General features: G+C 35.2%; 1 long non-coding RNA gene across 1 annotated transcript in view; it reads left to right on the forward strand.

Annotated features, from left to right (window-relative positions):
- Window positions 1–2,287: 2,287 nt before the first annotated feature.
- Window positions 2,288–27,890, forward strand: part of LOC113459027 (uncharacterized) — a 46,659-nt gene continuing 21,056 nt past the window's right edge. Inside the window, exons 1-5 of the long non-coding RNA XR_012580526.1 lie at window positions 2,288–2,680; window positions 7,614–7,682; window positions 16,932–17,126; window positions 17,407–17,481; window positions 26,652–26,743. This is a non-coding gene — a long non-coding RNA (uncharacterized LOC113459027). The remainder of the gene's footprint in view (window positions 2,681–7,613; window positions 7,683–16,931; window positions 17,127–17,406; window positions 17,482–26,651; window positions 26,744–27,890) is intronic.

Raw genomic sequence — 27,890 nt, forward strand, 5'->3', positions numbered from 1 at the left:
TCATTTTATTTTACACACTACTGAAGTTTCAATTATTTGCTATCTTGCTGAGCTACACTAACTGCAATAGTAATCATCATCCCCATACTAATGTTGGTTCTGTAATAACAGATTTCTTCAGAAGGTCAAATGCACAATAAGTGATTTTAAAGGGGATGAAAGGAATTCTTTTTTGCATTAACTCATAAATTTTAGCATACTGAATATCTCAGTTCATTTTAAGTCCCTTTGTGTATAGCATCCAAAAAAACCCCTGCCATTATTATTATTTTATATATAATATTTAAGTAATTGATTTACAAACTTTTTCTGACTATGCAAAAAAGAGAGATATCTTTCAAGAGAAGTAATTAGATTTAGTCTTTTTTTTTCAAAAACTGTTATAACTAGAGAAAAAATTTAAAATACTAGTAAAATAATGTGATGACAAGTATCACTGAAAAAATGTGGTTCTAATATTTTCAATTTTTTTCATTAAAATGCTTAATGTTTTTCATAATATTTTATTTGTACTTTTTTTTTTTTTTTCTGTTGCAGTCTTTGGGCTCTTTAGGAGCTAGTACTGTGTTTTTCTCAAGAGTAAGTGACACAGCTGATGTGCAGACCTCTCACAGACTATCTTTTCTGTTTCTCTTTTTGAATCTCCAGAACAATTTGTTGAAAGACAAAAATAATCCTTTGGTGCAGATATCACAGCCAAACTGTTAACTTCCATATGGGAGTAGTAGTAGACAACAGACTGATTCTCCTCCACCTTGCTCCCCATTCCTCTCACCCCACAGTTACACAGTTGCTGGCTCCAGAGATAGAAGTAGCCCCAGACTGAACAAAGTCCTAAGGACTTTATCACCATAAGTGACATGGGAGAGAATAATTATCATGGGAGATTAATTCCTTAGTGCTGTGGTGATTAAGTTTACCCAGGTCTTCTTTGATATTTGCCTAAACATTATCAAGTCTGCAAAAGATGAAGGAATCACCACTGGTTTTATTTGTCTTGCTTTACTAGTGAAAAAAGCAATAAGGTTCAAATAGCTACTAGTGACATGCAGGCACAAAACAACTGCAAATTTGCTAAAAGCATAAAGATCTTGCTTGCCTTACTCCTGAATAATCACAGGAAATAATGAATTAGTGCACACCTAGAACTGAGCTCAGGTATCTGGGAGATCCTTTCTAAGGAATTCATTGACCATTTCTTAGCTATCTGCCTAAGACACATGTTGGGAAGAGTTTTCATTTACTATACTTCATTTTAGGTCCTTCTCTGAACAAAGATAAAGTTGCACAAAATTCAACCAACATCTTTTAAATATTTTTAAATTAAGTACAAGATTCTCTATTCATTATTATCAATAAAAGATATTCAATTTCTGTATGTATTCGCATCTGTTTGTTTTAAAATACAAAAATATCTCATATTAAAAATGGAAAACATTTTCTAATCATGTAAAAATACAAAAATATTTCTTTAGGAAAATAAAAATGCCCTGTAATCAATATTTTTTTCATAATGGCATATTCTTCATATTTTACCTCAGTTGAGTATTCATCATAAATAAATTGTTATTGCTGGCTATACTGTGATCTATGTATGTCTAATACCTTGATTTGTTTTTATTTCTCCAAAATCAAGTAAAAGATAGAACTCACAGACTGGTAACTCCAAGTGTCCAACATTACATAAAACTCTAGTATTTATCCTGTTTCCCTTTTATTCTGGTTTTTTGGTGGTTTCTGTTGAGGTTTTTTTGGGTTTCGTTTGGGTTTTTTTTGTTGTTGTTGTTTTTTTGTTTGTTTTTTTCCTCTATGACTATTTATGTTCTTAGACTATTACGTGCAATATCATGTTTCAGTGATTTGAGGGGCTACATGAAACTTCTTTTCCATATGACTTTCATCGTTTCTTTGTTTGCAATACACATTCCCTGAAAATATTTTTTTTTTTTTTTTAAAGTCAATACGTCAAGATTGAAATCAAATCAATGGTTGGTCATTCAGATTTTATTAACATACCCCTATGAGGGGGACCAATCTGATTTTCCTTTATTCCCCAGCATGTGTAACCCATGAAGTGCAGGATGGCGGCTGGGGCTGTGCCCGTGCTGGGAGCGCTGTCCCCGGAGGCTGCGCCTGGCAGCCGAGCGGGGCAGATCCCTGTGCCGGGGAAACATGCCCAGGAAATCGGGCTGTGGGACGAGTTTAGCTCATAAAATCAGTGAATGCACCGCCACAGCCCCGGGTCATCTTGTTTGGGTTCCTGGAGGGAAGCGGGGGCACGCCCGGAAGCTCAGCTCGGTCCCCTCCTCCCCTCTGGCCTTTTTCTCCCTGCGCTCCTGCTTCCTCCCTGCCTGCCCTCCCTATCCGGCCCTGCTGGCCTCTTCCCCGGGGCAGCTCGGCCCCGCGGCCCCGCAGCGCTCCGCTATTTTCCTACGGAGCCGGCGCCCCGGCCCTGGGAGCCGCAGCTGCTCCAGGAGCGCGCCCGTGGCCACGGCAGCCCGTTCTGGGCCGGCAGCAGGGACACACAGCCGCGGCCGCTCGGACATCGCGCCCGTGGCCACGGCAGCCCGTTCTGGGCCGGCAGCAGGGACACACAGCCGCGGCCCTTCGGAAATGGCGCCCGGCCCGCCCCGGCACTGTAGGCTCCGCCCGCCGATTTGCCGCCAATAGCGCGCCTGAGGTACCGCGGGGTCCTAACGTTCTGTTTGTCTCTCTCTTTTCTCTTCTTTACTACCTTTTCTATACGCCCTTGGTAGGAATACTTATCTTCCTTTTCAATAAACTGTTCTCAGATAAAATATTGCTGCGTTTGTGCTTTATCTGTCTGAGAAATCTATAAGAAGGAATCCTCTCCGACTCCCCTTCTACAGTAGACACCCCAGAACTGTCAGGTTCCTGATAATGTTATGTTTTCTTTTTGTAAGTAAGTTAATAGAGACATAGCTGTTATATTGATTAAAACCATTACAATGTAATGATGCCCATCTTGCTTTATTCATAAAAGCTGATCTCTGTGCAGGTGACAATCACAGATTGGGAAAGATTGGAGGGGATCAATGGAAGGCATCTAATTTAACCTTCCTGCTCAAACACATCTGTATACTTGACCCAGGAGGAAGTGGTCCTGAAATACTGACCAGTTCTCTTGGACCCCTCACCCCTAGGGTATGTTCCCATGCTGTCCTCCTGTGTAGGTCCCTGAAGAGGTCACAGTTAGATCTTCTGGAGTCTGAGGCCTCTGACTTCAAATTGTTTTATAGCAAAACTAGCTTCCAGAAAAATCTAAGTTATTATTTTCCCAAACAAATCTGCATTACCCCATGTTCTGGTTTTGACTGGAGTAATTTTCTTCATAGTGACTGGTATGTATTTGTATTTGTTCTGAACATAGGGTTGATAAATATAGTGATAATTCTGTTCTTGCTGAGCAGAGAGCCAAAGCCTTTTTTTGCTGTCCACACTGCTGTCTGCACTTGTGCTGGCAAGGAAGTTGGGTGTGCACAGGAGGTTGGGACAGGTGACCCAAACTGACCCAAGGGATATTCCAGACCATGAGACATCCATCCTCAGTGTATAAAGGGAGAGAAAGAAGGAGAAAGAGGGGGACATTTGGAGTGATGACATTTGGAGTTACACACAAGTAACCATTGTGGTGGTGGGGCCCTGTTTTCCTGGGAGTAGTTGGACATCTGTCTACCCATGGGAAGCTGTGAACAGATGTCCCTACTAAACTGTCTTTCTCTCAATCCACGAGTTCCCTAGCTTTTACCATTCCAGTTTTTTTCCTCAATCTTTTTGGTGGGGAAGCCAGCAAGCAGCTGTGTTGTTCTTGATTACTGGCTCAGGATAAAGCATGAAACCCCCCATAATAATGTCATCAATATATTGCAGGTGTTCAGGACCTTCATCCTGGTCCGGTGAGCTCTGTATCAGTCCATAGCAATTGTTGGGGCTCTGTTACCACCCCTAGGGCAATTGATTGCAGATGTACCAGGCACCCCACAAAGGGGTCTGCCCTCTTTGTTATTAACACTCTTCTGGTCTCAAACCCAAAACGTAGCCCCATAAAAACCACGGTGAAGAAATGTACCTCCTTCCTAGCCAAAACCAGAGCAGTAGCTAAACGCTTTTCTTTTAAATGACAAATTTTATCACTTTTTTTTTCTTTTTTCCCTGGATGCTAGTAATTTACCATGTTGTCTTTTTTCCTTATTATCCCAAACTTCTTTCCTCAATAACATACCATTGTTACATACATTTATTGAGAAAATCTCACTCAGTGCCATTGCAGAATATTGATCACAATGCATCACAGATAAGCTGAGAAACAGCATACTTACATTGCTTAAATTAATAAAATATCCAGAACACTTAATCTTTCTACTATAGTACCAGTACTTTATTTCATCAACATCTAGTGAGAAACAGTCAGTATAAGAGATGCTTCTGTAGAAAAGGTTTTAGTGAAAAATGCTAAGCATTGATAGTTGAGTATTGCATTGCAGAATTTACAATTAACATACAATGGCTCTTAGTCTTTGACTAGAAAGCATGACAATAGTATAGTAATGGTCTCTGCTGCAGTTTGAGTTCTGTGTTTTTCTTATGCAAAAATACTTTATTTTAGAATTTTTTATGTCATTTCTTCTTTAGCCACAGAGAAGTAGTCTTAAAACAAGGTGGTTAAGAGTGTTTGCTTCGCTGCATTACAACTAGCTTGTTGGCATTAATCAGAAAGTACTATATGATTCATTAGCTGTGAAAGGCTTTAAATAATTGATTTGCAGCATGGGGGATTAACATGGAATCTCATTAACCAAGAAAGTTTGCTATAGTTTTCATTTAAGTAGAACTTACGCTTTGGAGATTGCTTGATAGGGGGAAAAAGCCATAGCTGTCTCACAGAAACTCAGTATTGCCAACATTACAAAACTTCCATCATATTATGCACCTTTTTATTTAATAGTTGAATATATGTCTGATATTATAGCAAGCCTGTGATGCACACTGGACACATTGATTGAAATATCTGGTTGATGGTTTTAATTAGATTTTGTTTGTTTATTTGTTTTGCTAAAGATTATATGGGTTAGATGAAACTTGATGTAGATTGATTACAAACCAAAATCAGAATTTTTTAGTACCAGTGGGGAGTTCAAGTCTCATGGACTAAACTACTCAGAGGTCCTGGATATTTTACTAACAAATGAGAGCAGGAAGTGGGTTACTGAGTGTAGATGTTTTCAAAGGCATGTTCCTCTGTTTTACATCTACATCTTTCTACTTAATAGCTGCTTTTTCAGTGTTGCAGATCAGTTTCCTGAGAAGAAGCCCATGGCTTGTATGCTGTGTCTGCTCTAGGGGTTTTTTCTTCTGTTGAGTTCTGACACCAGTGACCTGGAAAAGAGTTAGTTGAACGTGATTTTCTGTATCTTTACCACCCACATCAGAGATATTCTAGAAAATAATTATTCTGATTCTTGCACAATCTCTGTTATCATTAAATAAATGTATTTACCAAAGTTGCTACTACTGTGTTAAAGCATCCCTCTAGGGTGAAATAGAAGAATAAAAAAAAATATATTTTTAATGACTAATATTTTTACATTAATTTATGTGTCAAAAAGTGCTTTCAATTTTATCAACATTGTCTATCTAAAGATTAAATAGGGTTCCACAATGTCAGATCAGTTTTGTCCAGCCTTCCTGGTTTTTTTTTTGATATCTGCCATTTTTCAGTCCTTATAAAAAACGATAAAATAATCTGAAGAAGAACTGTCTTTCTCCAAGTACTTAATGACTGTACATGCACTGAAGCATAAGTGTTTCTGTCTCCTAGACTTTTCACACATCAAGCGCACGTGAACCATCTCTACCCATCTAACCTTTATTCTACTAGTTATTACTACATTATTAAATCAAATTTCTCCTGCTCTCCATGTCCACAGCAAACTTTGACTTCAATATTCTTTCCCTAATGAAACAACCTGTAATATTGGTGATTGTTTTCTTTTTTTCTGAAATGGTGTGGATCAAACTGTATACACTTCTTTACACAGACATTTTTCAAATTCCATACAAACTTGTATGTGCAGTTCTAGTGCACCACCTTTATGCTTTTCTATGCTCTTTACATATTCTTTAAAGCCTAACTCAGGAATATTTTATTGGGATTCTTAGCTCACCTGAACCCAGTGGTGGTCTACAATGACCTATCCCTTTTATTTATTTTTTCTTCCCTTAAATGATGGATGTTTACTAGAAAGGGGAGAGAGTAGGAGGAAGAGTTTTGTTTGCCCAGGTGTATATTGATTTAATGGTGTGTTTGACCTCTTCATTTAGGTTTCTTTCCTCTGTCTGGTTTCATAACCTAAACCATTCCTGCTCCTTTTCTGGAGCTAGCAGAGTAGTAGAACCTAGGTTTGAGATGCTGACAATCTACTAGCTGTTGGATAAAGCAGAAACTCTTAAGTCTTCAATGCATTGTAAATTTTATAATCTTTTCTTGATACCATTTCTGTAGGATTCAATGAAATTCTGGAGTTTTTATGCCTGCCCATATTTGCATAAGAAAAGAGAAACATTTTAGAAAAATACCATGACAATTTCTTCATTTCTAATTTCTATATTTTCTCTGTGAATCTCACAGTATATCTTAAATTTTGGCACTAAGGTATATTATGAAATTCTTAGTGTAGTGTAATTCTGTAGTGTCTGTTTTTATAAGCATCATATTAAACAGTTTGGATAGAAGTGTTAGCTATGATTTTTTTCATTATTCACGCTATCAGCTCACATACAATTCCAGCATTGAATTTCATGGTGCTTTTTATCGTTTTATGGGAGGACCACAGGTCCCCAATAGGCAGTTTTGATCCACTGCCCTCCTAATATGTAGCATTACAATTTTCACAGCAGAGATGACTTAGAACAATGATCAGCAGGCTGAAAAAAAAAATAAAATAAAGAACAATATAAAAAGACCCTAAATAGGAATGGTTATGAACATAAAATGATCTCACTTCACTGAGCAATCTCCAGTGGAGGTGAGGTTCCTTAGAACAGAGGAGTCAAGGATTTGACACTTCTGCCACATAATATGTGCTTCTATTGCCATTAGTCTGACAGTTCTTGTAAGCAGAAATTCTATTCCATATCTCAAAAAGGTCACCATTGAAAATTCAGATACAAAAATTAAATAATCCGCAAACATGTAGCAATGTGTAACTCGCTTCTTTCTTTATGAACTTCAGAAAAATAATTATCTTCAACAGCTTGTTCCAAGTAAATGATTGTGATTTTAACATTGTGGTGCTATAGAACAGCTTGTGTTGTAGCTACATTTAACGAGGATAAAATATGAAGAATTAAACATGTGGGTCATACCTGTGTCTGTACTATCTGGTCTTGTAAGACAGAAAAATAGACAAATAAAATTAATAAAATAAATCCAGTTGTTTTCTGAAATGTTCTAAAAGTTTAAGAAATATTTCTCCCTACTAAACTAGATTCAATATAAATAAACCTTTTAAATTTAATTAAAATTTATTTTAATTATATTATATTATATGCTTAATTATATTAAGCATTTTTTTTTCTCTATTCTATTACAGAATGAACCTTATCGAATCTTACTAGAATCAGGTCCAAAAAATCTCCCATTCTGTGAAAGCTGAATAAGGGTAAGAATAGCATTGCATCTTATACCTGTTTTCCAGTTAGGAGCAAAACTATCTGATGTTAGCCTCAGGAACTAGAATATGCATTTACTTCAATAAATAGGTTCAAAACTTGCTTTATTATTTATTCTTTGGGCTTAATTCTTTAACATAGCCTTGAAATTATAATTTTATGTGCAGAGCAATAGTATAATTATGGTGTTATGACATCCCATTGTGACATAGCATGATTTAATTTTTACTTTTTGATTATCTCTTGCATGTCTTTCTTTCTAACACATTGAATATATTTTAAAAAAGGAAAAAAATAAGGAATTTGGAATGGACATAAAGAGCCCCCTTGCCAGGAAGAAACTAAGACATAGAAATGGAATCTGTGATTTTTTTTTCCTGTTTTGCTTTTGTGGTAGTCTCTCACTGGAAAAGTTATTGATTGTGCATTTGATGAAGCGGCTTTTAAACTTAATAATTCTTCTGTGCCATTTCTCTTTTCCTAATATGAAAGCTACCTCAGAAACTGAACATTCAATAAATAAACCAAATATGTTTATTTTGTCTTGGGGTAAGGAAGAAACATTATTAATGTTGATCCTTTGTTAATGTTCTTAAAGCCACCATTACCTAAAACAATGCTGGTGTTCTCTTCCCTCGTATGTTAAATTCTGTAATTTAAATTGTTTAATGAGAACTAACAAAACTGTAGCCCATATAGAAATATATGCTTATGAATTTCCAAAGTGATTGATGTGCAAGGAGAAACACCACACTCATTGGTATTACATGGCATCATAAAAAAATCAGAAACTTAAAGTAGCTATTGACTGGTTTTCAGATGGAAAATTGAATGTCAAAATGCATATAAATTACATTTTGTTCCCAGCACAAATTCACAAATAGTGCTTTTGTCTAAAAAATAACTACAATATTGAAAAGACTTACTTTCATATTACATGCTCTCAGTGTTATGCTTACATGCATTCTCTACAGATATACCTGAATATTTAAGAGAGAGAAAAATGAAACATATATATTGTAAACAACATAAGTGTATTGTATAAGACTTTGGTTTGCATTAATAATAATAGAAAGATGTAAAAGAAATTTATAAAAATAAAAGAGAAATATTAAGGCTTTTGGAAGTATACATAAAGGACAAAACCAAGGATTATAGATAATTCAAAATATGGCAATTCCTGCTTCCTAGAAACAATACAGCATCAATTTGATGCCAAGCCTTAGTCATTCATTTCTTATTTGATTATAGTGTTTGTCTTTAAAAAAATTATAGATCTTTCTTGATAATATTCTTTCATATCTCACTCTCCTTTTTGTGGTTGAAGACTCTCAAGTCCAAATTTAATAAAATATTTTTCTCTGTCTTCACCCAATTTATGCATATAAAAAGTATATTTGTGTAATTTGAAAAACTGTGAATAGCAACGAGAGTAGCATGAAAACTTTTTCCAATTTAATCTCCTGTTCTGGCATCATACAGCATAGGAAATATTACTTTTCTCAGTATTAGGAAAAGGCTGTTGACTTTCTATTGGTCTGACCTGACTTTGATAGCTGTGATAACATTTGTCCAGCAGACAAAGTAACTATTGCCTAAAATTGTTTTAGTTAAACTTTAGTTTATAGTAATGACAAGAAAAATGTATATACTGAACTGTTGATGATTCCTAAATAAAAACTGTTGTAGTAGGGTAGACACAGAATGATACCTGAGGCCCAGGATGAAACCTTGTGAATCAGGCAGAAATGCACTTACATGTATTTGTATTTGTATTTACCATCAAATTTATTTTCACCTAGAAATGCCAACAACAGTGATAATGAGAAAACAGCACAGTGATAAAACTCTTCATTATATGAGCATCACAGGCTGCCTCCCTAGATCTCAGCTGGGAAGCAGCAGAATCTAGAGAAATTTAGATCTCAAAGTAACATATTTCAGTCAGAATTTTAAGAAATAAAGATCCTGCTTAAAACTGTAATCACACAATAATATAGGGAAGAACAAGACAGTCAAAATAAGAACTGAAAGAAAACTGTGTTAATACAATATTTGATATTATTGGGGGAAAAAAAGAAGCAACAGCAAAAAATACCACAAAAAAGTCCTGTGTCTGAATTTATATTTTACTTCAAAGTACATTACTAAATCTGCTAGAAATAAAATCTTACTCATCAAACTTAAGCTGAGAGGCAGTGAGAGATGGAGTTTAAAAGGAAAAGGATGCAAATCCTGAAATGAACACAAGTTCTCTACTGGAATGAGTTTAAACTCTTTTAACCTTATTTGTACATTTTATTCACAAATGCTTTTCAAAATTATTTTCAAAACTTTTTAAATTATCTTGAAATGTATAGATATGCATACTACAGATAGATATAGATCTAAATATAGGTAATACAGATAATAGATATATAGATATATAGAGATATAGATATATAGAGATATAGATATATGGATATATAGATATATAGATATATAGATATATAGATATATAGATATATAGATATATAGATATATAGATATAGATAGAGATAGATGCTATAGATATAGATAATACAGATATGTAGATTGATATCTGTTGCAAGTACAAATTTATACTTAAGTTGACAAATATATTGTCCATTCTTCGTAGTAGCTATCTCCTTTTTCTTCATAACAGGAACCTAGCCTATTTACTTTTTTCCAAATTGTTTGCAATTTTTATGTTTGATGGTCATCCAAGTTACTTTGAGTAGGATAAAATCTGGGTAGGATGTATTATGTTATTGTCAGTCATGTTCCCTAAATTTTACTGATGTCATTTTCTCTCATGGTAATTTTGAACCATTTCTTGTGTTAAGTAACAGACATAGGCATAGTGAAGGAGTTAAAATCATGTTTCTGTTGCCCAGTAATACCAGAATTCACTAGTTTCAGACTTCTGAGTACAGAGAAGTCACGTCTCTCAAATTAAAACTACTTCAGTGAAGCACGCACAGCACACAAGAAGAACAAGTTTTCAGTCTTGGCTTTATGAAGACATTGGGTATATTGCAAAGCTATTATTGCCTTCTTCCCAGTCACTTCATCTAAACAGAACTGATTGTTTCTCAGAGATCTTGTGTTGTAATTGTCTTACCGTTTGTAATCTTGTCTCTGAATGATTTATTTTGCCAGAAGACCAAGTGGCATTTTCTGCAGATTAGGAATATGCTCAAGGTGCTGGCAAAACTGCAGATTTTAATTAGATTACATTATGTACAACTATGCATGACATAGAAACATTTTTGTTAGTACGTGGAATGACAGATAAATTAAACTGTCCTTTATGTTTATATAAATACCATATCAGATTCTGAGGGGAGTCATTATATTACAGAAACATATTGAGATGATAAATATATTATAATATCTAACACTGCTTGGCACAAAGATGCAAATTGCACTCCTGAAATCTTAGTGTTCCTTACTTCAGGGGTTTGGGATCTTTAGGATCTCTTCTTATTCTTTAGTTATTTGTGCAGTTTTCTCTTTCTAGACAGAAAAAGAATCAGAAGCCAAGAAGAGTCAAACTGCCAAGTCTCTGCAGACACCATATCTGAGCCCTGCATTTGCTGATGCATCAGCCATTCCAAAGGCTCCTGCAGAGCAGCCAGTGCAGGGTGCTCAATGCCTGTATTACATCCCAGACTTTCTTGTCCCGTGTTTCCTCATGAGTTTCTGCTTTTGTTGCTGTTGATTGTGCTGTTGAGTGTCTAAAAACCATCATTCTAAAGGAAGCCTAACCAGAGATACAGCAGTGTCAGGGGCAAACAGGAAACATAACATCTAAGGTGTGAATGTTTTGAAGTTTGTGATCACTGATTGGGGTGTTTGGTTGTTCAAGTACTGCAAGGGCTACAGGGATAAGTCAGATCCTCAGCTGGAGTGATTTGAATAACACCATAACAATCACAGCTATTTGACAACTTTCTAATGTTTGACTCCAAGAACCAGACCCATTGTGTCTTTTTTTGTATTATTATTTTTTTAATTGCCAGATGGAATTTAGTCATTCAATGCAGAGAAAAGAGAGGAAAACAATAGTTTTAAATTAATCACACATTTTTACTACAGTGTCTGAGACCATTGTAATCTACACAATGGTCTCTCATCTGGGAGACCTCATCTGGGATTTAGCAATCAAATTCTGTCTTCTGTTTTAATACTAACAAAAGAATTAGTAGTTTTTCTGTTTAGTGAAATATTCATTGTCACCCCTTTTCTTTAATGGGTTTAATCTGTTTTTCACCAATTCACTGATATTTTCAAATGCATTATTATGAAACTAAATAAAACAGTTGATTAGTAATGTTTAGATAGATGCATAAATAGATAGATCTACATGCTTTAATGATATTTTTTGCTTACACAAGAAAGAAGTTTCACACAAGGCAGTAAATTATTTAAATATAGACAATTCCCTCAATTACTATTATTATTTTGAAGAAAGGTTGTCTCATATTTTCTGTATCAAATGTATATAACTTTTTATTCAGTCTACATTATTTTGTCTCTAACTTTCTGAATCCTTACAAAATAATAAAAAATATCAGTGACCTAAGGAAGTCCTCTTAGAAAAAGATTCTACAAATTTGTATTGTAACATTTTGTTTTATAAACTTAGACAATTGCTGAGGAATATATTCAATTTTTTTTTTCCTCTGGTCTATGTTTTTGTTTTATAATCTTTATTAGAGTATCTATATAATTATACATTTTGTGCCTAGGCAATACATAGTCCTTATTTTGCTTCTTGTGAAACTCAGTAAACAGTAACTTAATAATTTAGTCTTTGCAATCCCTGTTTATGTGGACAATCACATTTGTAAATGTTCTCATGTGAATAAGACCAACATCTGGATTTCCCAGCCCAGCATGAGCTTTGATAGCCGTGACAGTAAGATTGTATTCTGCCTATTGCAACTTATTAATTTGCCGTTGGAGCATCCTAATAATTTTCACTGTCCTGCTTTAACTAATGATTAATTGAACAATAAATTTAAACTTTATGGTCAAAACCCTCAAAGAATAAATAGAGCTTGAGAAGATAACAACCAGAATTTGTATCAATACAGATTTAATAAATAGATTTATGAAACTATAAACAGGACAATCAAGATCTTATTATCTTCAGTTTAAAATTAAGATAATTGCTATTGAAACATGAGAGACAATGCATATTGTAAATGCAGATTTAGGAATTTTGTTTTAGGAATACCAGAGGAATGATTTAAAGCATATAGTTACATATAAGCCTGCAGTTTAGATGGTAAATAAACTACTTAGAGAACCTCAGAAAACAAGAAAGTATTTAGAATAAAACCATTCTAGTTTCAAAACTTACATTGTGTACACTAATAAAAATATCCTGGCTTCAGATGGGACCAAGTTCATTGTCTTCTTAGTAGCTGGTGCAGGGCCATGATTTGGGTTCAGTATGAGGATAATGTAGACAACACAACGATGGTTTAGCTGTTGCTGAGCAGTGCTCAGTGTCTGCCAGTGAGGAGGTGCACAAAACATTATATCAGTGTGATATAATGTTTAGCTGCTGTTAAATAGTGCTGAGTGCCAGTGAGGAGGTGCACAAAACATTATATCAGTGTGGTATAATGTTTAGCTGCTGTTAAATAGTGCTGAGTGCCAGTGAGGAGGTGCACAAAAGGCTGGGAGGAGCAGGGCCAAGGCAGCTGACCTGAACTGACCAAAGGGGAGCTCCACAACACAGAGTGTCATCCCCAGTCCATAAACCGAGGGAGTTCTCTGGAAGGAGGATTGATCCCTATTGGGGATGGGCACTCTGTGGATAGTGAACAATTGCACTCTGCATCACTCATTTCTCTTGGGTCTTGTTAGTAGTAACTTACTTTTTTTTTCCCCAGTTAATAAATTATCTCAATCCACGAGGTTTACCTTTCATTTCTGATTCTCCTCCTCAGTGATAGGGAGGAAGTGAGTGGCTGCATAGTACTTCATTGCTGCCTCAGGTTAAATAGTGATTTAAAAAATAAAATAAATTTCTCTTGTTTAATGAAAATAATAGTAAAAATATTAGACTTAGATGTACGAAATCTTTTCAACTTCATTCTTCCTAACTAATGTACCTAATTTCAGAAAAAAGTGCTATCATTGAGCATTAAAAAGTTTATTGTTTCTTTATCTCTTAGCTAATTATATGCATTTCCATTTAAAACAGGTAATCTTTACAGGAAGTAAAAGCATACAATTACCATGTCTCACTTGGTTTTTTTTTTTAAAGTTCTTCTTATGGAAGATGCAAACCTGTTCTTTTCTTTCAAAATTTCCAAATCCTAAAATCTGCTCACCTCTCAATTGAAGAAACAATAGAACTTCTTTCCGGGCCTCAAACCTGTAAGAACCTAGGAGAGCAATCCCAGCTATATATGCAGTTTCACATCAAAGAACTTTATCATAGACACCTTCACTTACTTCTTCATGGCTCCACAGGACATTGAAGCCCTTGCTAATGTTGAATTAACTTCCTCAAATTTAAGCTCCAATGTTGAATAGTCTGAGAATCTTTTAATAACTTTCTGCAGAGTTTGAACTTGCATACATAATAAGAGGATGGAGTTTAAAAAAATGAATAAAAATCATTTATATAGATCCATCACTATTCCTGATATTCCATTCTCCTGGCTGCAGCTCTTGTATCTCAGACATTGCTACTCACAAACCTCTGAAAAGTAGGTATAAAAAGGAAATGATCGTCAGTATTTCTCTGCATCATTAAACATAAAGAACATTAACTAAGAAAATCAGTGTAGAACCCAATGAATTACAAGAGAAGGAATAGAAGGGAAGCAAAACATTTTTCAAATGTGCTTGATAGCCTCATCTCAAGCATTTGTTTATGCACCTCAAAAAGCAAGCAAAGCTATGTAGTCTGTAATACAAATGTGAATGAAATAGAACTATTAATTAGGTAACATCTGTCTTTGGAAAGTTTTTTTCCTCAGAGTTTAGTTTGATATTAATATCATCCATTCACTGTAAATGATTACATCAGTTAGTGGGGAAAAAAATCCATTGAGGAAAAATCCACAAAAAAGCACCATGCAGAAATACATGCCCAGACAGATCCATGGATTTTTTGTGGTTGTGCTCTATAACAATATATTCTAACTTGTTTGCATGTTACATATTGAAGAAAATTTAATTGAATTTTTAATGTATACTTGAAATGTGTGTGAAAATTTTATTTAAAATCAAATCATCTTCACAGATTTTTTTCACATAATCATTGAAGTTTCATTTCATTTGTCTAAAGGAGCAATCTAAGTTCTAGCTCATTAGATTTAAATGTAACCTTTCCGTCCAATCCAGAGAAAATAAATTACTTATCTTTGAGATCTTATCTTTGAGAAATGCCTATTTCTCCTCATGAGTGATGCAGAAAAAAGGATGAAATGAAACCATTTAAATTTCCTCATCAAAAATTGGATGAGATCAAATGACTTCCAGTAGCTTTATTAACATACACTGAGATGTATTTAAAAGTCATCTTAGTAGACAATTGTTGAGAAAGAAAGAAAGTGCTAAGTGAAAACAGGAAGAAAAATTGTTAACACAAACTATGAAAATGTGACTATCACCATTATTGACAAGCTAAAAGCAATAAAGATATCTTACTAATATAAAATATAGCCCTATCCAAGTTAAAAACACAGTAAAATTGTTGTTAAGTCAGTTGAATAGTTTTATGATTCAGACATGAAGAGCGAGGACAAAATTTTATGCATTTTTGTAGGTTTACAGCAAGATTACAATCACTATGGTAACACTTCTCATATTAAAAATGTAGAATAATAGATTTTGACTAGTTACTCATCTGCATCTTAATTTTCTGAGACAAAAAAGATACTGTTTCAATTTGTTGATGATTACAGGATCACACTTTTGTCTTTATTAATAATTAATGAATTAATATATTTTGCATAAATATATGGGACCTTGAAGATTAAAATTTTACAACTGGTGTGACTGAAGTGCACTATAAAACAACAGAAATAAACAAAGTCCTAACAGCTTTTTCTGTTATCCAAACACTTCTGATCCTTAAACTCCATTAATGAACATGTTGTTTTTGGGTTTTTTTGCCAACAACTAATATTATTTACAAACAAATCATGCCTACTGTTCATCTATTCTATTTTGAACAATTTACTTATGTGGAGTACTGTTACATTGACTTCAGAGGAAATCACTTGCTGAGCCTTGTAATCAAGGCCATCAGAATATTCATATTTACCACTTTGTGAATTCATGTTTAATTACCAGTGCATTGCCCATTGTATTCTCATGACTGAGGCATCGAATGATTCCTGCTAGTCCTACTGGCTCTGTTCCTTTCCTTGCCTTTGTTTTGGTCCTGAAATTTGGTCATTCAAATGACCAAAACATCATCTTTCTTCCAGCTGGTTGCTGCTTATGTGATGACAGTTATCCCCATAATTATCCTAGTTATTTCATACTGTATAACATGCTTTTGTTCCCTGGTATTAGCATTTACATTTCGTTTATTTAAATATTTTTCTATATAATTTGTGCTTTAAAATGAACCTCTGTGGTTGTCATTCAGAAAACAATAACGTTTTTTCGAAAATCCATTTTATAAATTAGCAGCTTTAAGTAAAAAGCTTGAATATGCTTCCAGATTTCATGTGAATTATGGACAATTACTTTTTAGAATTCAAGCCTACACATCATTTTTTTCCTGGCATTAATATGTTTCCCTTTTATGTGAATCAAAACTAAGCAATGGAACTTTGCCAAAGTCCTGTTGAAACCTAGGTATGGTCATGGAACCATAGGACTAGTTTGGATTGGGAAAGACCTTAAAGATCATCTAGTTCCAGCATTCTGCCATGGGCAGGGCAGCTTTCACTAGACCAGATTGCTTAGAGCTCCATTCAATGTGGCCTTGAACTCCTCCAGGGACGGGGCAGCCAGTTTCTCTGGGCCACCTGTTCCAGTGCCTCGCCACCCTCAGGGTAAAGAACTTTTTTCTAATATCTAATCTAAATTCTCTCTTAGTTTGGAACCATTCCCCCTTGTCTTGGTACTACATGCTCTTGTAAAAAGTCTTTCCCCATCTCTCTTGATGAAGTTCCCTTCAGATACTGAAAGGCTACATTTAGGTCACCCTGAAGCCTTTTCTTTTCCACAGTGAGTAATCCAAATTCTTTTAGCTTTTCCTCATAGGAGAAGTGCACCATCCCTCTGATCAACTTGGTGGCTTTCCTCTGGACTTAGTCCAACAGGTCCATGTCCTTCCTGTGCTGGATGCAGCGCTTCAGGTGGTTTTTCCTGAAAGCAGAGTAGAGGGTGCTTTGGAATAACTTCTTGTTTCACAATCTTCCCAATCACAGAGGTAAGGCTGACAGGTCAGTAGTTCTCAGGATCATCATTTCTTCCCTTTTTAAAAATAGGTAATATGTTTCCTCTTTTTTTTTTTTTTTTTTTTTTTTGCATTCACTTGGGACTTCCTCTTACTGCTATGATTTTTCAGATATCTTGGAGCATGGCAAGGTAACTTTTCAATTACATCAGCCAATTCCATCAGGACTCGGATGCCTCTCATGGGGTCTGACAGACCTATATACATTCAGGTCCATCAGGTGGTTGTGAACCTGATTTTACCTGCTTCCCATTTTGCTTCCTCAGGCCCCATCCTGCTGCCCATCCACTCAAGACATGTGGGAAGAGTGGTTGCCATGGAAGAATGAGGCAAAAAAGTCTGTGAGTACACCAGCCTTCTCCTCATCCGTGTCTCATCATTGTTTACTGGGGGGGTAACCACACTTTATACACATGCCTTGTAATCTCCCTCTGATTGATGCATAACTTGAGCCATCCTCATGTACCTGTCATTCTTGGAGTGTGTTTCCAGCACTGTGTTCAGTGTTTAACTACGAGACAAGTTACTGGTTGTGTATCAACAAAGGAATGGGTTCAGATAAATGGTGACAATGTGGTGTCCCAGATCATTAACTAATTACAACATTAAGAGCCAAGGGGACTTATGAGATATTAAAATTATTTCTATCGTTAATCCTAACAAATACCAGACACAGGATAAGAGGATTCACCAGAGAATGAATGCATTCATGACTTACTCTGCCTAATGTCAAAATAGTTTTTCTTTTTTTTTTCCTAACTTATGGTAGGGTCAGGTCTGATTGTAGGTGATTGATTGACACATCAATCAGTTCAAGGGACAAATGCATTTGAAAATAGCTTTTTTTAAGTGCAACATCAAATAAATTATTATTTAGAATAGAAATCTTCCACAATGAGATGATTTTTGCTGTTTTAGAAAGAGTGAAGGGGGACCAGCAGCATACCACTGGATCCACAGTGGTGACTCTCTCAGCTTGATGTCTCCCTTCTCTCTTTCTTTCTGGCTCTCTGCCTCACATTTACCAGTAAATAAATAAAATCTATGTTGTTGACTTCCACATATGGTCTTATTTGCACCTTGATTTGGGCAGAGGCATCTCTTACTAACAGCATCCTAACCATCTGTAACTCAGTTTTGGTTAGACATTTTTTCTGATCTTCTTTGTCTCTGTTCACGTGTGTAGAGTTGAAAAATACCTAAAAAAATTTTCCTATTTAGTTTGCATCACTCCATGAATATCCTATTCTTAGTGCAAGAGTGCCAAAGAAAATACAAAACTAAATGTCTGGTTTTGATTCTGAGAAAACAAAGGATGGATGAATAATATTATGAAATTCAATACATCAAATAAAATTGTTACTAACATTGGAAATTTGGAACATTTTGTAAAAAATAAAATGTTTTTCATGACCTCTTGTAAATCGTGTGAAATAATATCTAGGAAACTGTGGGTAGGAAATAGTTATAGCAGTGATATAGTGACAATGGTTCTTCTTAATGAAGAATAAGAAAAATATTTCTGTCATAACAGAACCAGTTACTTACTGAGGTAAGTGTTGGTAGAAACATTAAAGTAAAAGTAATAAAATCCTAACTAATTAGAACATGCGAAAAAATCCTTTAAAATTGGAAACAGATGGTATGAAGGAGAAGGAAATCAGAAGGAAGAAAAAATTAGGGGTTCAGTAAGGTTGAAAAAATATAAACACATATAGTGGTCCTCATCTTTTTCAATTTTATAAAGGTGACTGCTGTTTTTAAACCATCACAAATTCACAATTAAACAGGGCACAAATGTGTAGGCAATGGGTTGAAAATAACTCACTTCTCTATACGATTCAGCCATACACCTACAGTAGCAAAGTTCTAAGATGGATGTCTGAAAGTAAGAAGGGAAGTGGGTGGTGAGAAAATAGAAAAGGAAGAGCTGATGCTGAGCAAGATCAGGATGCATGATTCTTGGTAAAAGTAGTATCAGTGAGAAAAGTGAAGTTTGCTGGAGGGAGATTTTAATAGTTTCTTATGGAGCTAAAGAAAATTGACAGATCGGCACGGCTGAAAACTTACATGGAGCTATGTAGCCTGAGATGCTTTATATGTTCTAATACACACAGAAATATTTGTGTTGTGAAATATATTACTGCCTCAAATAATCTGTGCTGAAATATTTCCAGGTTATTTGTCAGAGCTGTGTAATCATTTTGGCAAATAGCAGAGCTCAGTCTCTAATGATGACAGCAATCTGTCATCATTAGGATTTCACAGTGTGGAAGAACATACTTTACAATCTGTTTTTCTCAATCGCTACATATTCTCTATTTTACTGTACAGAACTTCCCTTGGCACCACCCATTTACAGTTAAGAACCGTGTAAAAAATAAAATAAAACTGTTCCTGTTAAAAAGTTAATTACAGCACTTCAAAAGCAGACATAAAACGAAAAATAGCCAGCAAAAATGAAACCTCTGTCCATTCACATTCCTTCATACTTGGAATTAGCAGTTTTCAAACAAAAGATTTATTGAAAATCTAATAACAATTGTTTATGAAAATTATTGGGATATTCTAATTGCAGCTGAAGCAATCTCATTAACATCACTGTTACTCTGATTTTATCCTGTTTTGACTGTTACTTTTGATCACATATTTACAGATACTTGCAGAATTCCAAAAGCTAGAGGGAAAAATTAATGACATAAAATCCATTTTAAGAGTATTGTGGTCAAAAATTCTTCTGCAATCTTTGTAAGAGAATAAATGAAACAAAAAGAAAATTATAATGAAAATTAAAGTCTGATTTATTCTCTTCTAAGGTGTGGTAGTTTCTGTGTACAATTCTTTTTACCTTTGTAGTTTTTTTATGTGTAATGATAAATTTGTCAGGGGAGACCTATTTGCAGTCTTCAACATCCACTTGAGGGGCAGGCACTGATCTCTTCCCTCTCATAAGCACCCAGCTGAAGCTGAGTCAGGGGAGGTTTAGGGTGGATATCAGGAAGAGGTTTTTCACTCAAAGAGTGGCTGAGCGCCAGGACAGGGTCCCCAGGGCAGTGGTGACAGCACCAGCCTGAGCACAGGGTTCCAGGAGCGTTTGGACAATGCTCTCAGGCACGGGCTGTGATCTTTGGGGGGTCCTGTGCAGGCACAGGAGTCAAACTCGATCCTGATCCTGAGCTGGGTCCCTTCCAACTCAGCATATTCTCTGATCCTATGGCTATTCTTATTAATGCTATATTTAAGCAGGTAGGTGTTGAATCTGAAACGTGTAGTGACGCTTATATGGATTGTAGGATTTTTCAGTCTCTGTTCCACTTTATTTTAATTGATTATACAAAAGTATAATCAAATAATTGTCTTCATATCTTCAATGAAACTTCTGGAAATAGTAAGATGAATCCCTGTTTCTTCTAACTCTGTCATAACAAGCAGGGAGAACTACTTTATCACAGTACTTCTTAGTAAGCTTGGTGAGAAACAAACCCAAAATGCAACCTTGTATTGAAATAGATTTTAAGATTTTTAATATTCCCTGTGTAAGCAAGTTGGCAACTGCAGGATTATCTCCTTCCTCACAATTTTCTTTACAAGCTTACAGTGAAAATCTTACACAATGGAATTTTCTCTTCAAAATACTTCCAAACAGCGGGCAAGACTTGAATTGAGCTTGAAAGGCTAAAATATATATGCAAGCATATCTTTACATTTGCATGCCTTTACGAAAGTTATGGTTTCAGTATTCTCAGAAGGTAAATGCTCTAGGGAGCACCTTTTACACAGGGAGTATGCGTGTTCTTTGGCATGGTTAGAATTTTCCTGTAAAATGAGATATTTCGGGCTAATCAGCTCCTCGTAAACCAAATCCTCAGGAAGAAACAAATTTTAACCCAGGTAAATGTTTTAACCACAGAACAGAATCTGTTTTCTTGTTCCCTTTCTCTAAAGGAATGCCTAAAAATTAGTCCAGTGAATATAGCAATGAATGCAGGCTGCTCATTTCCACTGGTTCTGAGTTAAACAACCAGGAGAATCTTACTATTTAGCAGTTCTCAAATCTTGTTTCAGAAAACATATCTGTACACTAACTTGTTTATAGTTCATCTAAAATAATCTGCTTTTTGAAGCAAGGTGTTTGCTATATTTTCCTGTAGGAAAAAATAAAGACACTGTTTTTTGTTCAACTCTCTTCTTTATATTCTTACTTGGTAAAGTACTATCAACAATGAATCATTCAGTCTACATTTCAAGAAGCCCTATTTAGTCATCCTGAAAGCCCTTCTCCATTAAGGAAGAAAAAAGTGTTTCATGAAAGAAGTGTTGCTTGTCTTATCAGGTTTTCATTAATTAGGAGACTGCCAGGAGATGTAAGTTTATTTTCTCTGTGTCTAAAAATATCCAGCTCATAATTTATCTCCCAAAACACTGGTCTAGCTATCTAGTTAACTAGTTTAAAGACTACTTTCCACAAATTAGTGAACTATTTCACTAGTCATACTGAAAGGGGAAGGTATAAAACAGTTGGTTAGGGTGCTTGTTAAGGGAGAAAAGTCCTGAGATTAGTCACTGTTATTAATTGTATAAACTATGGGAATAGTTCAGGCAACACTTTCAGCATGGAGATAAGAGAAGCTTTAATCCAAAAGACCTCTCCTGTAGTCTGAAAACTTATGTATGGGATGAGATAAATACCTTATGGCAAGAAAAAAGAAGTAATTTTTCATCTCTTAATGTCATGAGAAGGAACCTAAATTGCCTGTAAGTGGGAGATATGATGGCCAGCAATGATTGCAGGCATCTGTCTTCAAGCTATATACTAATGATTCTGTTACTCTGAGAAAAACCATGCAAATTTCATGCAACATGTTCTCATCTGCCATATTAACTAGCCATATGCATGTTTTTGGTGTTTGATTCACAGCACCTAGAGACTTAATTCTCTGCTTACAGCTAGTGTTTAATTATGGGTGGGGTTGACCCTGGCTGTATGCCAGGTGCCCACCAAAGCTGCTCTGTCACTTCCCAGATGGACGTGGGAGAGAAGATATAATGAAAGGCTTGTGGGTTGAGGTAAGGATAGGGAGAGATCACCCACTGATTACCATTATGGGCAAAACAAATTCAGCTTGTGGAAATTCGTTCAATTTATTAAGGATAAAATTGAAGTCAGATAACATTAAATTTGTTATACCAGTAGCACTACCTCCATCACTGATGGGCTTTGCCTAGGCCAGCTGTAGGTCTATCCTGGAGTTGTCTGGCATTGGCTCTGTTGTTCATGGTATAAGAGTCTGGCATTTTTGCAGAAAACACACCCTGTAGCCACCCTCTGCACACCACTACCAAAATCTTGCCATGCAAACCCAACACAAACTAACCAATCAGTAAACACAATCTATGCCAATCAGTAAAAACCAAAAACAATCAATCAAAAACCAACACAAAACAAACAAATAAAACATCAATAAAACCTTTTAAAAATTGGCAAAATTAGATTTCTTAGGGATTGCAAGCTTGTTAGCTTGCAATTCATTCAGTTATCTTATCCTCAAAATCAGGAGTTCTGAGATTAATTGATGGAATACCTTCTTTATCAATTGTTATTGGGCCTAGGAATGAGCAAAATGTCAGACTGGACAACCCCCAGAACCATATGGAACACAGCCACAAGAATCTAAAACCAGGTAGTTGAGTTCTCAAGTTTAAGCATGCCTTAATTCAGAACTTCTCTTTGGACTGCAGTATTATAGTAAGTTGTGGAAGTTCTGATAACAGCCTGGTACCAGCAGTACCTGGGAGTTCAGTATTTCCATCAGAGAGAGGAGAGCCAGCAAAATGCTTAGGCTTGTTGACCAGAGGGACTGCATTGAAATAACTATGATCTACTCCTGATGCAAAAGATTACACAAGTACTTGTAGCCTATTTATACTGCATATCAGTCATATGCTAGAAACCCAAGCAGCATCATAAGGTGCTCAGAAAATGGGATTCAAACGAGTGACAAATGCTCTCACATGTGTCAGATGGGGCCAGGGAGGACTGAGAGCATGAGTGAATAAGTCAGTAGCTACAGGTGGTTGCCACTGAGAATTAATTTCCCTCTTCATTAAGCTCCTTATACACAGAGCCAAGGGAACTAAGATGGCATGATCCTCAATGAAGCAGGAAATTGAGTAATCCTAGTCAGTCTTCTTCTAAATAAACCTTTCTGTTGGGAACTGGCTACATAAGTAAAGTGACTAGTTCACTTTCCTCTTGCCTCAGCCTTTTTCTGCTTAATACCCTTGAGAATAGAGGTTAATGTCTTGAAAACAAAATTTTTAAAAAGAGGATTATGATAATATAACATCAATGAAAGAGATGTCAAAAGCCTCCACAAAATGGCTCAATTAAAAAAATGTTCAGACTAGGGTGATAGATATCTTAGTGTTCAAGGTGATATTTAAAGGTCCTATCAGAAAGACATTCTGGCAATAGTACTCTTACAAGAGGACAGTTCTCTACTGGGGAAAGTAACTCATAGAAAAAAGTTTTCAAGAAGGAGATGGAACTTACAGTGGGTACTACTTTAGTCTGTTATTACACTGCTTCAGTATTAGCATGTTGCAGTGTTCCTTTATGTCTGGCAAACTTGATATTGCTTAGTTTTTAACTGAAATTTTTCTTGAAATTTATAAATATTTTTAAAAGGACAAGATGTTCAGCTAATAACGCCAATGAAGGCTATCAAAATAAAAGCTGCCCCTTCAAAAAAGAGAATCAAAACCAATGCTTCTGAGTGCTAAGAAAATATTCTAGTCATAGAGTACTTCACACTAAAGGATGTGGAAGTGCACTATTTAAAAAAACCCCGAACCTTTAAGAAATGGCCAGTTTCTGATTGACCTCAGTTCACTCAATTACCCAGAGGGCTAAGAAAATTCCTCAAAGTGTATAAAGAATCTTGAGAATTAGGTACCAAAGATTTGTATTGTCTCTGACAATCTGAACTTTTGCACAGCAAACTTCAGCTGACATTACTATTGATTTCAGTGTCCCGGAGACACGGTGGGGACTTTTGGAGCGCTGGGAATGGGTCAGCATAGGTCTGCAGTGAAACATACTTGACCATCTGGTCTACCTTCTGGAAATCTCTTCCCTCAGCCTGGCATGGGCTGAATAAATATCTTCATTTATAATAATTTCTGTAATGACTTAGAATGTTGACAGTGATTACTCATTATATTTCCCTCTATATGACCCAGCTAACACAACCGCCCAAGAGCATATACAGTTCCACTTTTCTTTTTTCATTTTTCTCTTAAATAATGTCCCTGTAATTGGCAGCAATCACTTTTGGATTTAATTATTTAATATTTTTAGAGTGCTAACTACCCACTCTGGTCAACATGCTCCAGATTATATATATCTGAGCTTCAATACAAGTTATAAATAAGGTCCAAATATGTGAACCAAAAAAGTTCCCATTTGTCACTCTGTTGATACAACTTCAGCTGCAGACCTAAGTAATTTTTTAAAAAATTCTGTAAAGTGTGCCCCTCCTTAAAAAACACAAAACAGAAGAGTCCTCACTTTTATAATCCCTATTTTAAGGTTGTGAAGCAAAAAAAAAAAAAAAAAACCAAAAAAAAAAAACCCAAAAAAATCACTTTTTTTGCTTATTTTTCACAAGGTAAATTAAAAACTCCTCTCAATATACTGAGCTTAGACCCTTAACTGAAGAAAACAGGTGTCTATATTGTGGTTTAGGAATGTTATTTTTCAATTCAGTACTCTCACTGAATCAAGTGCTGCTTTCTCACTCCCTCCTCTCCCTGTCCCTCTCCCTGGAGAGGAGAAATTGGAGACACAAAAAGGAAAGATCACAGGGTGAGACAGAACAATTTACTGGAAAGAGCAATGAGATAAGAAAACAGGCAGTAGCAGCAACAATACTAATGACACAGGCTGTAAGAAAGAGGCAAATGATTCGCACACAAACAACAATACCCAAGGCTTCCCATGCCACCCTCCTAGAAATTGGAAGGGACTCCCTTCCCCTGCTCCAGGAAATGCTGTGAAGTAGTTTGCTAGCAACTGAAAAATTAACCCTCTTCTGGCCAGAACCAGGACACTAAAAAAGAATTTCACAGCTGAGTTTTCCTGATGTCAAAAGAGAAAAAAAAATTGCTTAAATCATACGTTTCTGTGCAAGATTTTAAGATATGTTTTGTAACACTTCATATTTAAGAAATTGAAATGACATTATTGATTGAACTCAGTAATACCCTTTATTTATTGTACTTCTACAGCAAAATTAAGCATAAGTATTCTAATAAGAATAACTTCTTACCTCATAGATATTTGAATGTCCGTCACATGTTACCAAAACAGGTAAAATAACACTCCTTAACAGCAGTGTAGATTAAAAAGCAGACATTCTCATTCTGTGCTGGAGGTACAGGGAATATTTTCAAGCCTGTCATGCATACCAAGTACAGAAAAGGTCATGTTTCTGTACTATATTTTATATACATATTCACTGTTTTTTCCTGGAAAACACACACAGATGGTAATCATTTCCCCAAAATCATTAACATGTTTTCCCTCCCACTGATGAATGCAATCCTTCTCCTGGGTGTCCCTTGCGTGGTCCTTGATTGTCTACCCCAAAGTTTTACCTGATAACTTGATGAACTCAGTGTTACTTCCCAAATGTGGAAGTGAGTTGACATCACTGGACTGGTTGATTATTTTGCTTCCTCTTCTTGGTTGATGTTGGATGCAGTTTTGCAGAATGAGCATTGTGCGGTTCCATAGGCATGTGGTTTATCGGAATAAGCATTGTATCTTTCCACCAGCTGCATAAAATAGTTCATCTGGCAACAACAAAAGTTGTTTTCCTCAGCAAAGTGGAGATTCTGAGTACTGTATAGGAATAGCTGTTGTAAATTCCGCAAATTCATGATGAAGATTGCAGTATTATGATTGCCATCAAGCATAGTAGTTACTGTTTCTTGCCTAGACATAAAGCACAGATGAAATATAGAAAAATTAGAAAAACAATATAATCAAATTCAAGTATTTTTAACTATTAACTATTTCTTATTACACTCAATTTAAAAAAAAAAATCTATTTTTAGTTTTAGGAAATTGTTTTTCTTTGCTACATTATGTAATAATATGATAATATATAATGCAGAAAGCTGACCACAATTTGCAGAAAAATGAAAAATCCTGTAAGAAAACCCCATCAGCAGTAAAAGTTAAATCTAGGTCATATGATTTTGCTTTTTTAATTGCTGCCTACAATTTTAATAACATCAAGATGCACGTCTAGATGCACACAAACATATATGCATACACACAGGCATGCACATGTGTATATATTTTTCAATACTGGAGAGTTTAATTTTTCAGAAAAAATCCTCTTTATTTAGTTGGTTGTTAGTTTCAAAAATATGTAAAACATTTTTCCTTCCTGCTCTCATCCAGAAACTGTAAACTTTTAACAGGACTTTTATTATCTTGTAGGGTAAATTTTGGACTGGATTTCCCGACTCTGAATTCATCAATACAAATAAAACGTTGTCATTACTGTCCAATAAATGTACTCTCTTTATGTGGTAAGTGCAAAATAAACAGTTTATGTTATGTGCATGATTCAAATAAGGTTGACAAATAGAGTTTTATTTTAACTGTACGACCAATTTCCATATTTTTGATCTCTCCTCAATGGAAACCTGCATGTGTGACTACACAAATTGAAGTCAATTTAAAGATTTTCAGCTATTTCAATTTATACTAAAACCAGTATTTTGAATCCACGGTAAATAAAGGCTTATAATGTTTATATGCAATGAAAATTGGAAAAAGCTATGTACTTGAGCATATTTAAAACATGTAGAAAAGGTATTTGTGCCTTCAAAAGTGACTAAAATCTCTGTCTCACTGAGCAGTATCCAAAGGGCTTTCTCTTCTGATAGCTGATACTGATGTTCAGTGCGATACATTTGTTAATTAGAATTTCTTTGAAACCAGAATCCTAGATGGCATGTACACAATACAGACATTTTTAAGCACAGGTTTTACTTAGATCACTCTGAAAGTAGGCTCACAGGACATTATACATCCTCATTGGTTTAGGCAAGTTAAGATTTGGTTTTTATGTAAGCACTTTACTGAGGAATCAAAATATAAAGTTGGCAATCTTTAATTTTTTTTTTCTCAGATTTTTAAAATATACTCATTAACAAAAATGATCCTTTGGATGTAAAGAATATTTAGGTGATACCAAAAAATCTGTATCTTATTCATTGTGACATCAATTTAGTGCTGACTAACAGAATTAATGTGTTCTTGAATATTGTGATCTCTCATTAGAATGACCAACTTACTCATTTAAACATCACATCCTCCCCAAAAACTGGTTTGCAAAGTAAAAACCAGTTTAGATTTATATATCAAATGACTGCAGATAATTCCAAAGGAAGAAGTATGTTTAGACAATAACTACTGGCACAAATGTAGGAGGATAAGTTTCATATGATATCTTTAACTATTCAAAAACTGAAATAAATTCAGTTTTTTTGCTGTTAATCTGTATAATAAAATATTCCAGTTTTAGACAGGTACTCTCACATATCTTTCTGCCTTGCAGCAACTAACTTCTCAACTGTCTTACTGCTTACAAAACTAATGCTCTTATTCAAGATCACATTCATGGTTTCATAGTTCTCTTCAAGACACTTCCAGAATAAAAATTAATGTAAC

Source organism: Zonotrichia albicollis, chromosome 5, assembly GCF_047830755.1.
Source record: "Zonotrichia albicollis isolate bZonAlb1 chromosome 5, bZonAlb1.hap1, whole genome shotgun sequence".
NCBI lineage: Eukaryota > Metazoa > Chordata > Aves > Passeriformes > Passerellidae > Zonotrichia > Zonotrichia albicollis.